At 47.9% G+C, this 12,479-nt stretch overlaps 1 protein-coding gene across 6 annotated transcripts in view; it reads left to right on the top strand.

Annotated features, from left to right (window-relative positions):
* The window catches only part of ZBTB7C (zinc finger and BTB domain containing 7C), a 363,196-nt gene that overhangs the window by 325,789 nt on the left and 24,928 nt on the right, over nucleotides 1-12,479 (top strand). Inside the window, exon 1 of one of the 6 annotated variants that reach the window (XM_019652710.1) lies at nucleotides 11,489-11,544. The exons of the other annotated variants lie outside the window; for them this stretch is intronic. The gene's annotated coding sequence lies outside the window, so the exon portion shown is untranslated. Of the gene's footprint in view, nucleotides 1-11,488; nucleotides 11,545-12,479 lie in introns of those variants that run through there. 6 annotated transcript variants of the gene reach the window in all.

Below are 12,479 nucleotides of genomic sequence, written 5' to 3'. Positions count from 1 at the left end.
GGGCTGCCTGCTGGGGCTGGATCCAGGCACTGGTTGCAGGGAGAGGGAGCGGGAAAAGGAACAAGCCGGCAAGTCCTTACCCTGAGCTCACTCCGGGGGTGGCGGGGTGGATTGGAAGATGGGCTGCCCTACCCTGCACTCCTCATCTGATGACAGAAAACAGTCATCCTCGGATAAGACCACTTCTCCAAGAGCTCTGGACAGGAAGCAGTGTGGTATGGTGGAGGAGGCTCAGGACGGGCATTCAGACACCCAGGCTCGGCCGCAGCTACCTGTGGGACCTCAGTGAGGTGAGTTCAAGCCAGAGCCCGGGCAAAAGCTCAGGCCTCCAGCCTCCGATGCCAGAGGGCTTTGCCCTCAGTTCTAGAGCTCTCCAATCAGGAGCTTTGTACCCAGGTACTGACCCCCTCAGTCCTCCTGTCAACTGAGCAGGCTGGCAACCTCCTAAGAGCCCTCATACCCCTGTGTGCCATGAAAATGATATCTCTCTATGGATGCCATGGCTGAAAAAGTTTGGAAAGCACAGCTCCACACCAGTGTTCTCTGCAGGGGTCCTCATCACACCAGTTCTGCAAGGATATTGAAAGGTATTAGGCAAAGCAGAAAGATTAAACAAGTTTGGGAAATACAGAGTTAAAGTTAAACAGATTTCTTTACTACAGGCTTTCTCGGAGTGTGGTGTGCGTGCGTGCGTGCGTGTGTGTGTGTGTGTGTGTGTGTGTGTGTGTGTGTGGTGTGTGAGATATCCATTGTGAATCCCCAACAGGGCTCTGGTATTCAGGTGTCCCAAACATATTTGTCTCATTTGAAGTTCATAGTTGCAAATGAGAGGCACGAACGGCTGCTGCTAGCTGTCTCTCACTTAAGACTCCAAGTCCTGGCGGCAGTGTCTAACTGGCGGGGCCTGGGTTATGTGCTCGTGAGCTCGCTGCCAGGGGCTGGGAGTGGAGGTAGCTCTCTTCCCCAGCAGTCGCTGGGGTCCTACTTCCCACCAAGGCTTTCACAGTGAGGGCCTCTTCCAAACCCAGAAGACATGGCAGGTCTTGGCAGTTGAAATCTTTGACCATGGAGTCCTTTTTTTTTGGATGGGGGAGGGAGGATGCTTAATAACACCCAAGGAGCCAGTATTATCAGAGACCCACTGTGTGCTTTGCTCATCAGCGCCAGGCTGTGCCCTGCTGTGTTCCTCTAGAGCTCCCCGCCCTTCGTTTCCTTCTTGTGGAGAGGACTTCCCTGCTTCAGCCCCCCTCCCCGTCCTGGTCTCTAGCACCGTTCTTCCCCTCCGCACACCGCACATGGCTAGTGGTGTGGACGATAATCCCGAGGCCCACAGGGCAGGCTCCCGGGGTCTGCCAAGGAGACAAGCAGTTGACCTGATGCTCTCACACCTACTCCTCGGGCTAATCCAGAAATCCTTGACAATTTGAGTTCAGGAGAAAAATGACTTCGGGAGTTCCCACCAGCAGAGTTCCTTGTGGTGATCCGCCCTGGTGGGAATTCCCAGGGTGGGAACAGCAAGCTGGTTGGCATCATATCAGGTTGGTAGAAAAGATGTACATTTGGGATGGGTAGGGATTAGTGAAGTGCCCTCCAGTTATCTCACCCAGCAGCCACCCACCTGTGCAGCCAGCCCTGCTCTGTTTCCCAGTGGATTGGGGCCATCTTCGTACCCATCATGGCCATATTGCTCAAATTTCCAAGATAATTATCCAGCCTTGTTTTGACAGTGACTTGGAAAGACCTGCTTAAGACTGGATTGCCAGAGATAACTATCACTATTGTCACCATCCTTATTAATGAACATTTAAGAAACTGCCATGCACATGATACCATACAAGTTCTGGGTTGGGTACAAAAAATAGTTTGACATGACTTCTACTATGGAGGGTCTTGCCTTCCAGTCCTATAGGCTTCAATTTTCTCAAAATTTACAAAATGAGAGCATTAAACCAGATCGTCCCATAGCCCCATATCACTCTAAATACATCTCTGCCCAGTGGACCTTAGTTGAAACATGGACTATAGCTGGCCATGGCAGTTGGCTGGTCCCTTGTTTATATGACCCTTATCATCTTCTCTCCTTCTTTATCTCCTTCTCCACTTGGCAACCTTTTCTCCCTGTCGCAATTTCATCAACTTCCCTGTTCTCCTTTCTTGCCATTTTCATCATATCTGTCTCCCCCAACTTGGGCTCCTCCCTGCCCCGTATTCCTCTGGGAGCTCAGACGCAGAGAGGGCTGCTCCTTCACAGGTAAAGCAGGAGGGTGCCAGGATTGCACCATTTACAATGACAACAGGAATTCTTTCTCTGGCATTGCCTGGGACAGGGCAGTACCCCAAGGGTGTGGGCCGGGGCCGAAAGCCCTGCACTGTGTGTCTAGAGAAGCTGGGTCACGTGATCATGAAGGGTGGCAGAGGCGTGAGGTTTATACAAGAAGGTGGAGATAGTCTAGGGTGACCAAATGTCCCACTCTGCCTCAGGGCTGAGGGAATTCCCAGAATGAGGGACTTTCAATGCCTACACCAGGAAAGTCCTGGGAAAACCAATACGTGTTGGTTCCACCTCTTGGCTTTGGGTGATGCAAGGAGGGAGGGTAACCCTGGGGATGAGAATGGTGTGTTAGAATCCTTCCTGGAATGCCAGCTGGCCGAGTTGCAGACTTCTCCCCACTCACTGTTGCCTGGGCCTCCACTCCACAATGGAGAGCTGCAGCAGGAGGCAGAATGTGGATGTCTGCCTTCGCTGAGGTTCCCTGGAAGGAGCACCCTGGCCCCGGCTAAGAGTACATGCTGTGTTTGCTGCCATGACCTGGTGGACAGGTCTTTTTCTCTCTCGGGGCCTCAGCATCCTCAACTACGGAAGGTCCCATCTAGTTCTGGCATCCTAGGAGCCTTCTTCAGTTGGCAGATGGTATTCCTAGCTCTTTCCAGAATTATCCCAGTTCCCTGCCTGTGGATGTTCTCAAATGGAACTCCTTGAATGGAATGGACCACTGACTGCACGTCCTGGGACATGGGACTTGACCACTCTGGGCTCCGTGTCCTCAAAGGAAAATGGGGGTAGAAGTAACCAGCTCACAGGGTTATTATAAGAATTAAATGGATAACTATATGCAAAAAGAGCCCATGTAATACTTGGTACACAGTAGGTGCTTAAGAAATGGTGCCTGAAAATAAAACTGTTCCGGATGTGGTCTGACACGCTCAGGGTGTGGTGGTTCTGCATGTGACAGGATATGATGTTTAGCACAGTAGTGACATCGTGAACCAAACGGTATGACACGCACATCCAGCTAACCCAGGTCCCCCTCCCTGGGAGACGGGGAGAGGGAACTGCTCCCCTCCCCCTTCCCGTGGTACCAACCAGAGGCTCCGCTGGCCTCTCAAACTGTGAACACTCAGGAACACAGTGGAGCGTTTCGGTGCGGCTGTGTTTGTTATATTTTGAGGCAATAGTAATTGTATTGAGCTGAAAGTTTTCAGAGGAAATCCTTTCTATCTTGATTCATAAGTTGTTTACTCAGAAGAAATAAGACTCCCGTTTTTCCCTTGGGCGATTTAACGCACATGAATTTTCTGGCTTCGCATTTTGCTCTCCTTGGCTACATACATATAAGCACAGGTGCACAACATGGAGGCGGGCCCAGTGTTACTAGAAGGGTGACGCATGCACAAGAGTTAGCTACCTACCAAAGGTTTTGCCGTTCTTCATTAGGTTATTTCCTCCTTGGGAAAGTCAAGGTGATACTGATCATCTCAAGGTAACCAGGCCCATGCGTGTGCTCCATGAGTCACTCAACAAACACATGCCAAATGCCTGTTGGTGTGCCACTCCATGTGGCATCCTGTAGAGGGTAGAGAGGAGCAAACCATGCTGTCAAAAAACTTATGTTCCGGTCCTGTGGGCCCCATCTTTTGGAAGATAAGGGGCCTTTTTCAAGCTAAAAACATTTCATGGACCTCCACCTGGCTGTACCCATCTTGTATGAGTCAATCATGTTTTTACATACATTCGTGTTGAATCCATCACCATCCCATCTGCACGCATTTGGTAACTAGCCATAAGTGTAGATGTGCAACATTATTTGTTCAGCATCCTAATGGACTTGGAGGGTTTTATGGGTCTGAAGACCCCCTGCCCTTATCTCCAACTGTCTAAGGGGATTGATGAGTGGTCAGGACTATTGGAGAGAGACGGGGTCTCAGGATGGCGAAGGCAAGGGTACCTCTGACCAAGGAAGCAGGGGACCAAGAGCTCCACGGTGGGAATGCACCAGGGAGCTGGCCCTTCAGTGGTAGACCATGGTGAATATTGAGGTGATGGAGAAAGGGAAAGAGTGACACTTTCCCTGGGGGATATATAAATAACCCAACTTTTATCTAGTCACACTCTTGTCTGTTTTAGGAAACCTTCCTCACTACCCTTCTCTCTGTTGAGCTTTGCATCTGCGTACACATTGTTCCTTTTACAATTTAGTAACTGAAGCTTTGTAAATTGCCTGTGGCCACTTCCAAGGTATGCTGCCTCTCTCACTGCAGGGTGAATTCCTTGGCTGTAGACAGCAGGGCAGGGTCATGCCCATCTCTGCCTCTGTCCAGTCCCTCCCTGGTCCCAGCACTCCATGGCTGCTGGGTCACTGCCTTTCGCACACCTGGGGTTAGATTGGGCTGCATTTCCCTTCACTCCTGGCAGCCCCTCTCACTCCATGAGTTATAGGGATTCCCTGACACCCCAACACTCATCCTGCATCACTCACTGTGGTCAGCCTACTCCTACCCTGACCCCCACCCCCAGTACCTCACATCTTGGAGTTACTTCTCTCTCCTCTTCCCCATGTCAATCACAATAATACTCGTTTTCCAGTTATGTCTCTGTGTGGTAAGGGCCAGGAGAGAGAGGAGGAAGGGAACGTGGAGGATAAGCAACTAATTCAGGAATACTTCCTGGAAGAGGTGATGCCCAAGCTAAGATTTTACGGAGGAGCAAGAGTTACCCCAATAAAGGTGGGGTAAGGCAAAGAAGTTGGGAGGGAACCATGCTTCAGTAGGGGGGACAGGATGAGCAAGGTCAAAGTGGTGGGAGTTGGGTATGCTGGTAACGCCTTCCAGTTGGAGGCAGAGGAGCAAGGTAGGCAGGGCCATGAGTTGGAGCCCAGTGTGTGTATGCCCTGGGAGCAGGTGGTGAGAACGGACTCCCTTCTGAACAAGCGGCAGCAGGAATAGAGAGGCATAGGTGAGAAATATGGCGCAGAAACAGTGCATGGATGTCCGGAGCAAGGGAGTAAAAGGAAGGAAGACCCATGGTCTCAGCCAAGGTTTTGGGCCTGGATGGCTAACTTGGAAACAAAGACACATGGAAGGAAGCGAAGGGTGGACCTACCCAGTCCCTGTTCATTCTGCTCCATGCTTTTCCTTTCTTCCAGGGAACTAAAGCCTATTTGTTTGTTCCTTCCCCCCTCTGCTTCCCCCACTGGCACAAACTCCCCAGAAAAGCTAAAAATTCATCTCATCTGACCCAAATCAGAGGGTGGATGAGCTGGGGCTTATTACACACTGGTTAAAATGGGTCTTGTGGGAGAGGATGGGCTACATTATAATTGTATCTTTGGTCACCTCCACCCACCCGGCCCCAAAAAAAAAAAAATGGTGGGGCTGCCTGTTTAGACACCATTTTACAAAAGGGCTCTCCTCCTCCCTTCTACTTCCTCTGATTAGTCTTGAAAAATCAACCTGCAGGCCTGGGAAACAGATGGGAGGAGGGAAAGAGTGGAGAAAGGGTCGTGTCCTTCCACCCAGCTGCCTGTAGGGAAAATGGCCTCGGCAGCTGGGAGCTGTGTCTCTGGGGTGGGAGGGCTCCTGAGAGACTGGGGTGGGGGCTGTTTTCAAAGCAGCGGTAGCAGGTCCATTCACAGGATTTTTTTCATTACGATTCTAAACTTTTAAATTGTTCTTTGGGCTTAAGCATTGAGCACCAGAAATACTGAAAGGGGGCTGTCACTCTGGCTTTGAAAGGAATATTTTTGGAAAGGGCGTGGAGCAAGCAAATAAATCATGAGTAGCATGCAGTGTAATAAGTAGGAAGCGATAGCCCTTCCCAGGCCCTCCTCTCCCTCCCGCCTTCTCTCCCTGGAAGTGGCTGACGGGCCTGACTCACGGTGGAACAGCTGGAATGCTCACATGTGAATGAATGCGCTGATGTGAAGGTGAGCTGTAGGTCTCAGGTGGTAGGTTTGCAGGTAGCCTGTGTGTGGGTCGTTTGATACTCGTCAAGCAGGAAGCATTTGTGCATTTGTGCCTTTCAGTTACTCACCTGCCTTTCGTTCACAAATAGTGACTGAGAAAAATCTCTGTGGCTTTCTCCCTCTGTTCCTAGCCCCCCGACTAGGCATGATGGGGGACATCGGGGAATTAGAAACCACACGTGTTTATTGTTTTGGGCAGGAACAAGGTTATACACATGAAAAGCTAGCTGAGACAGTGACTGGGCAAGGGCCAAGGGGTAAGGTCCTAACTCCTGAAGGAGTTATGAGGAATGGGCATTAGTTAGCTGTTGCTGTGTAACAAAAATGCCTCCACACTTCAGCAGCTTGAAACAACAATACACATTGATTATCCTCATGCTTTTCATGGGCAGGAGCTCAGGAGCAGCTTAGCTGGGAGTTCTGGCCCAGAGTTTCCCATGAGATTAGTCATCTGAGGCTTGATTGGAGTGAAGGACCTACTTCCAAGATGTCTCACTCAGTAGCTGGCATGTTGGTGCTGGTTGAGGGTAGCCTCAGTTTCTCCTCCTTGGCACCTCTTGATGGCTGCTTGAGTGTCTCCCAACATGGCGAGTGGTCTCCCCCACAGCAAGAGTTCCAAGAGAAAGCAAGGCAAAAGTGGCAATGTCTATTATAATCCAGCTTTGGAAGTGTCATATCATCACGTCCCAGTGTTCTGCGGCCACACAGACCCACCCTGATACGACGTAGGAGGAGGTGACACATGTGTGAATACCAGGAGGTGAGCATCATCAGGAGCATCCTGGAAGCTGGCTGCCAGTGCAAAGTCACCTTGGGTTAGAGGGGGAGGGTGTCAGGGAAGAAGGGAGGCTCACACAGGGCCTGGGAGGGACTGGGATGGCAAGAGAGGTGGGGCTAGAGGTGTCGCAGATTGAAGGTCAGGCACAGAGACTGAAATCAGCATGGTGTGTTTGGAGGCAGTGCACAGACCAGGTTTAAAGAGAGAGTCCAGGTCATAGAGCACTAGGAAATAAGGTCAGGACCAGATTATAGAGGACCAAGATGGGAAGATTGGGACAGTGGGGTCCCCTAAAGGGAGCCATCCAAAGTTCGGGAGTAAAGAAATGACAGGGTCCAAGTGGGACACACAGCCTTACTATCTGGGTGCCTTGAGTGGGTCACGTCAATCCTTTCAGAGCTCAGTAGCCACATCTGTGAAATGAACATACAAATGAGTTAATATATGTGAAATAGCTGTTTCTGTTTCTTCTTCTATTAGAGAGCCCAGCTCTCGTGGTTGGCCTGGCTCGCTAGCCACAGGAATATTGCTATACAGTAGGTGGGTGCTCGATAGAATATGGGCCACCTCTAATATCCTACAGCTGTATCCTACAGGACTTGATGGCAGCCAAAGCCTATTCTCATCCAATTCTCACCTGATCCTCACAACCATCTAGCCCAGGGGTCGGCAAACTTTTGAGACAGAAGAGCCAATCCTATCCCTCACCACAACTTAAAAATTATTTGAGAGCCATAAAACAAATGAAATCACCATTATGTGAACAATATCCTTTAAAAATTTTATAAATGAAACTATGATAGTTTTATTTTCATTTTCAATTTTACTTCAGAGCCACATGTACTTACCTAAAGAGCCGCATGTGGCTTGCGAGCCACAGTTTGCCGATCCCTGATCTAGGAGACAGATAGCCCAGTGTCATTAACTCCATTTTACAGACAGAAAAACTGAGATCAAATAGTGGAAAGACCCTGAGCAAATCAGCAGTGCTCAGACATTACAGACAACCCCAAAGAAGATTTGGGAATATGTGAAACAGAGGAGAGTATCCAAATCATTCAACATTTTAAATAGTAATGGCTTTCAAATGCATGTATCACCAAAGAGAATATATAGGAAAATAAGTCTACCTTTTACCCCTCACTGGCAGCCCTCCATCCCCAACTCAGAAAGAACATGTAACCGGTTTTTAGTACAGTAAAACCTTGGATTACGAGTAACGTGGTTTGCGAGTGTTCTGCAAGACAAGCAAACATTTAATACATTTTAATGTGGTAAATGAGCGATGTCTTGCAATACAAGTAGTTTGTTTCCAGAACAAATTATGCTCGCAAACCAAGGTATTACTGTATATCTCTCCAAAGATAATCCATGCATCTACAAACACATATATGCATGTGGTCATCTTTTTCTTTCCAAACGTGGTAACAAACCGTGCACTATGCAGCATGCTTTGCAGTTCGGTCTTAGAGACTGAATACGGATATACAAGGATAAAGTTTGCCTCAGTCTTTTTAATGGCTGCATAGTATTTTGTAATGTTTCTAGAAAGCCCCCCACTGGTGAACACGCTGTTTGCTTCCACTCTTTGGCTGTAGAATCAATGTTGCAGGGACAATTTTTTCTTTTTTTAATTGGGGAACAGTGTGTTTTTCCAGGGCCCATCAGCTCCAAGTCAAGTATTTGTTTCAATCTAGTTGTGGAGGACGCAGCTCAGCGGCCCATGTGGGGATCGAACCGGCAACCTTAGTGTTGTGAGCACGGCACTCTAACCAACTGAGCTAACCAGCTGCCCCGATTTTTTTCTTGTTTTACAGAAGTTGCCTACATGTGATAATAAAACTTTATGATAAATATCTGGAAAGGAAATTTCTGGATCATCAAAAATTTTATTTTGCCCATCTGATGGATTAAATTAAAACTATTTAATTTTCATCTCTTTTATGCTGAGTGATGTTGAGCATTTTTCACATATTTAAAAGCCATTTGTATGTCTGTGATCCTGTTCATGTTTTTTGCCAATTTTTCTAGCAAGCCATAAGTCTTTTCCTGATTTAATACAAGCTCTCTCTATAAAGGAAATTAGCCCTTCATTATATGTTTTGCCAATATTTTCCCCAGTTATTTGTATCTTGATTTTGTTAGGGGATTATTGATGTGCACAAATGTTTAAGTCATTATTTAGTCAAACTTATCAATCTTTTATGGCTTCTGGATTTTCTGTCTTATTTAGAAAAGCATTTCCCTTTGAGATTGTAAAACAATTCTCCAATATTTTCTTTTAATGACTTTTCTTGTGGCTTTTAAATCTTTACTGTACTGGTCATTTATTTTGGTGTAAGGAGCGAGGAAGGGATACAGATTTTGTTTTATTTCCTATGTTTGGCCAGTTGTCCCAATCTCATATATTTAAAAAAATCTATCTTAAAATAAAATTTGAAATCCTACCTTTATCATATGCTAAATTCTTCTATCTATGAGTTTATGTGAGTCTATTTATGGATTGTCTATGACTTTCTATTGATCTATCTCTCTGCTCATGATCCAGTACCAAATACTTTATTTTATGGCTTTATCATGTGTTTTCATATCTGGAAAGGTTAGTCCTCCTACTCCCATCCCTCATCTGTTTCAAAAATTTCTTGGCTATTCTTAAATGCTTATTATTTTTCTATATGAACTTTACAGTCAACTGATCCACTTTCAATAGAAATTCTGGTTGATATTTTTATTGGGATCATGTTGTGTTTATTGAACTATTTAGGGAAAATTGGCATGTTGACAAGATCGTGGCTCCCTATCCAAGAGCAGGGTGTGCTTTCCATTTAAGTCTTCGGTCACGTTTTAAAGCTTTCTTTTGTATGGATTGTGCACATTTCTTATGCGCTTCTTCCTAGGTGTTGTATCTAGATTCATTGCCAACTAAATGGGATCCTCTAACCTATTTTGGAACTTGCCTGTTGTTTGTATAGGAAAGTAGCCAATCATATCCTCTGCAAATAATGATGGTTTCTGCCAACTCTTTTCTAACTTTCTAAACTTGTATTTCTTATTCAACATTTTTTTTTTATCTGAAGACTTCAAAGGGGGACCAGACTTCCTAGGTTTGAGGAAATCACTGAACTCATTCCAGCTCATCAGTGGATCAGCCAGGCTTCTTTGGGCTGGGAGGTGGGGTTGGGGGATTCTTGTGCCTTGAGAATATTTCCCTTCTCAGTGCAAATAGATGCTGAGTTGTGTGTGTGTGTGTGGGGGGGGGCAGGGTAAGGTGCTGTAAGGTGCTGACAGGTGAGGCACCTCCCCAGAGGCTGTGAAAGAACCTAGTCCCTGGTGCTGGGCTCCTGTGGCTGGGGGCAGCTTGGCAGGGGAAAGAAAGGCCCCTGTCCCGGAGATGTGATCTAGGGAAACTAAAGGTACAGGGGAGGCTGGGTTCTCTGGCGATGCTTTAAAGGGGGTGCTCGCTGTGCACCATCATGCAGTCTCTCCATCACAGTGGCCTGGCAGTAGGGGCCTGCCCAGACACCTGTGTAACCCAGACACCCACCTATCCCTGATGGTAAGACCTAGCCTCCATGGATTCCTTCTTGGTTCCTATTTCCCTCTACTACAGCAGGTCCTCATATAACATTGTTGCATTCGCTGTTGTTTCGCTATAACAACTTCACTCTTATTTTGTATCAGTTAAGCTATGGTAAAATTGGTTTCATTATATGCGTCCTTTCGCCATAGGTCATTTCCCCACAGTTCCAAGAATCTATTGACAACTTTGAGGACTTACTACTGCACGTGTTGTGGGTTAGTCTTCCCTGCTCAGTGAAGCCAGAAGCCCCTCCAAAGCAGGTCTGAGGTCTTGTTTAAAACCCCACACAGCATGAAACCCCAGTCAAGCATATAGGGAGTGATCAATAACATTTGTTAATTGAGTTTTCACTCACATTTTAATTACCCTGGAACCAAATAGCTGTCAGCTTCTGCAGTGGGCAAAGGGAGGGAATTACAGCAGGGGAGGGACTGAGCTCGAGTATAAATAGGAAAAGGAAATGCTTGGACTTTCTCAGCGCAATAAAAGTTATATTATAATATTATATGTAACTGTGCAATTAAGCCTGAAAATTGCAAGCTTCCAGTTTATGCTTCCCAGCCAAATGCCAGGCGGTTCTCGTGGTGGATGGCTACTTAGAAGAAAAGGAAAGTTTGGAGGCAAATGTGAGGTTTCAGTTCCTTTGGAAAACACAGGCAGCGCTGGGATCCTTGAGGCCATCCGGCTGGGCCGCTGATCTGAGCCTTGTCTCCAAATCGAAGTGGACAATGGCCGGGAGGCAGAAGTGTTTTTCGAGGGCCCAGGCATAACTAGGACATCCGACGCCTGGATGAGGCCTTGGAGTGTGACTCTGCCTTCCTTCCTCCCACGGCTCCCCCCCCCCACTGGAGCCCCTGGGCGCCGATCCCACCCAGAGGCCTGGGGCAGGGAGAAGGGCAGGGGCACGGCTGGGAGTAATGAAGAGCAGCTTCGTGGGCCTAAAGGTACAGCCTTCCAGCTGGTTTCCAGCCGCCCTTCCCTGCCTTCTCCAGGACAGCCTGTTGCTGACACTGTCCTCAAATGCAGTGCCAAGCAGATTCCTCTCCCATCCAGAACCTTCCCTGGCTTCCTTTCCATGGCCTCACTTGCCTCTCTGAACTCACCAAGCCTCTCCCTTGGAAACCAGCATCCCCAGGATTCGCTGCTCCTGCTATGCTGAGCTCAAGCTTCTGTGCCTTACTTTCTTTTTTTTTTTTTTTGAACTTACCTACTTTTTTATTTGATATGCCGTTTAAGTCTCTTTTAATCCAGGGGGATCACTTTATAAACTGTGTCTTACTATCTACACACTGTTCCCTTTGCTGGAATGTTCTCCTGCCCCTGCCCCACACCCCTGGCTTCCTGGGGGCCATAGGGCTCAGCTCCAGAGCTCCATCCTCAGTGGAGTCTCCTCCCGGACCCCAGCAGGGCCCCTGCCCCTGCCCCCAAGAGGCCCTGTCCACACCTCTGGGCTAACACTTAGCCCTAGCGTTAGGTCGTGGCTTTACTTGTCTCTGCCTCCCACTCTGCTGTGGGCTCTGAAGGCCAGGCATCCCACCCCTTTCACCCCCATTTCTCCAGCCCTGAGCAAAATGGGTTTTCCTGAGGAAACCTGGAGATGGGCTGCTGGGGTTCAAGATCCAGCTCTACCTCAGTTTCCCCATTTGAAAAATGGGGTAACGATGATGACACTACCTACCTCATGGGTTTGGGGGAGGATTAAATGAGAGCACCTACGTAAAATATTTAGGGCAGTGGGTAGCACTGAACAAGCACTCACTGCCTCCCTGTTTCTAGTTTGATCCTCTTGCTATCAGTTGGAGGACGCTCAGCATTAACCCTCCGTCTCCCATATATTGTATTTCTGTCAGGCTGGTGCCTGTCTGCTCCCTCACCCCCT

Source organism: Hipposideros armiger, unplaced genomic scaffold, assembly GCF_001890085.2.
Source record: "Hipposideros armiger isolate ML-2016 unplaced genomic scaffold, ASM189008v1 scaffold_186, whole genome shotgun sequence".
Classification (NCBI taxonomy): domain Eukaryota; kingdom Metazoa; phylum Chordata; class Mammalia; order Chiroptera; family Hipposideridae; genus Hipposideros; species Hipposideros armiger.
Note: the sequence above shows the minus strand (reverse complement) of the source record. Positions and strands in the feature narration are given on the sequence as shown.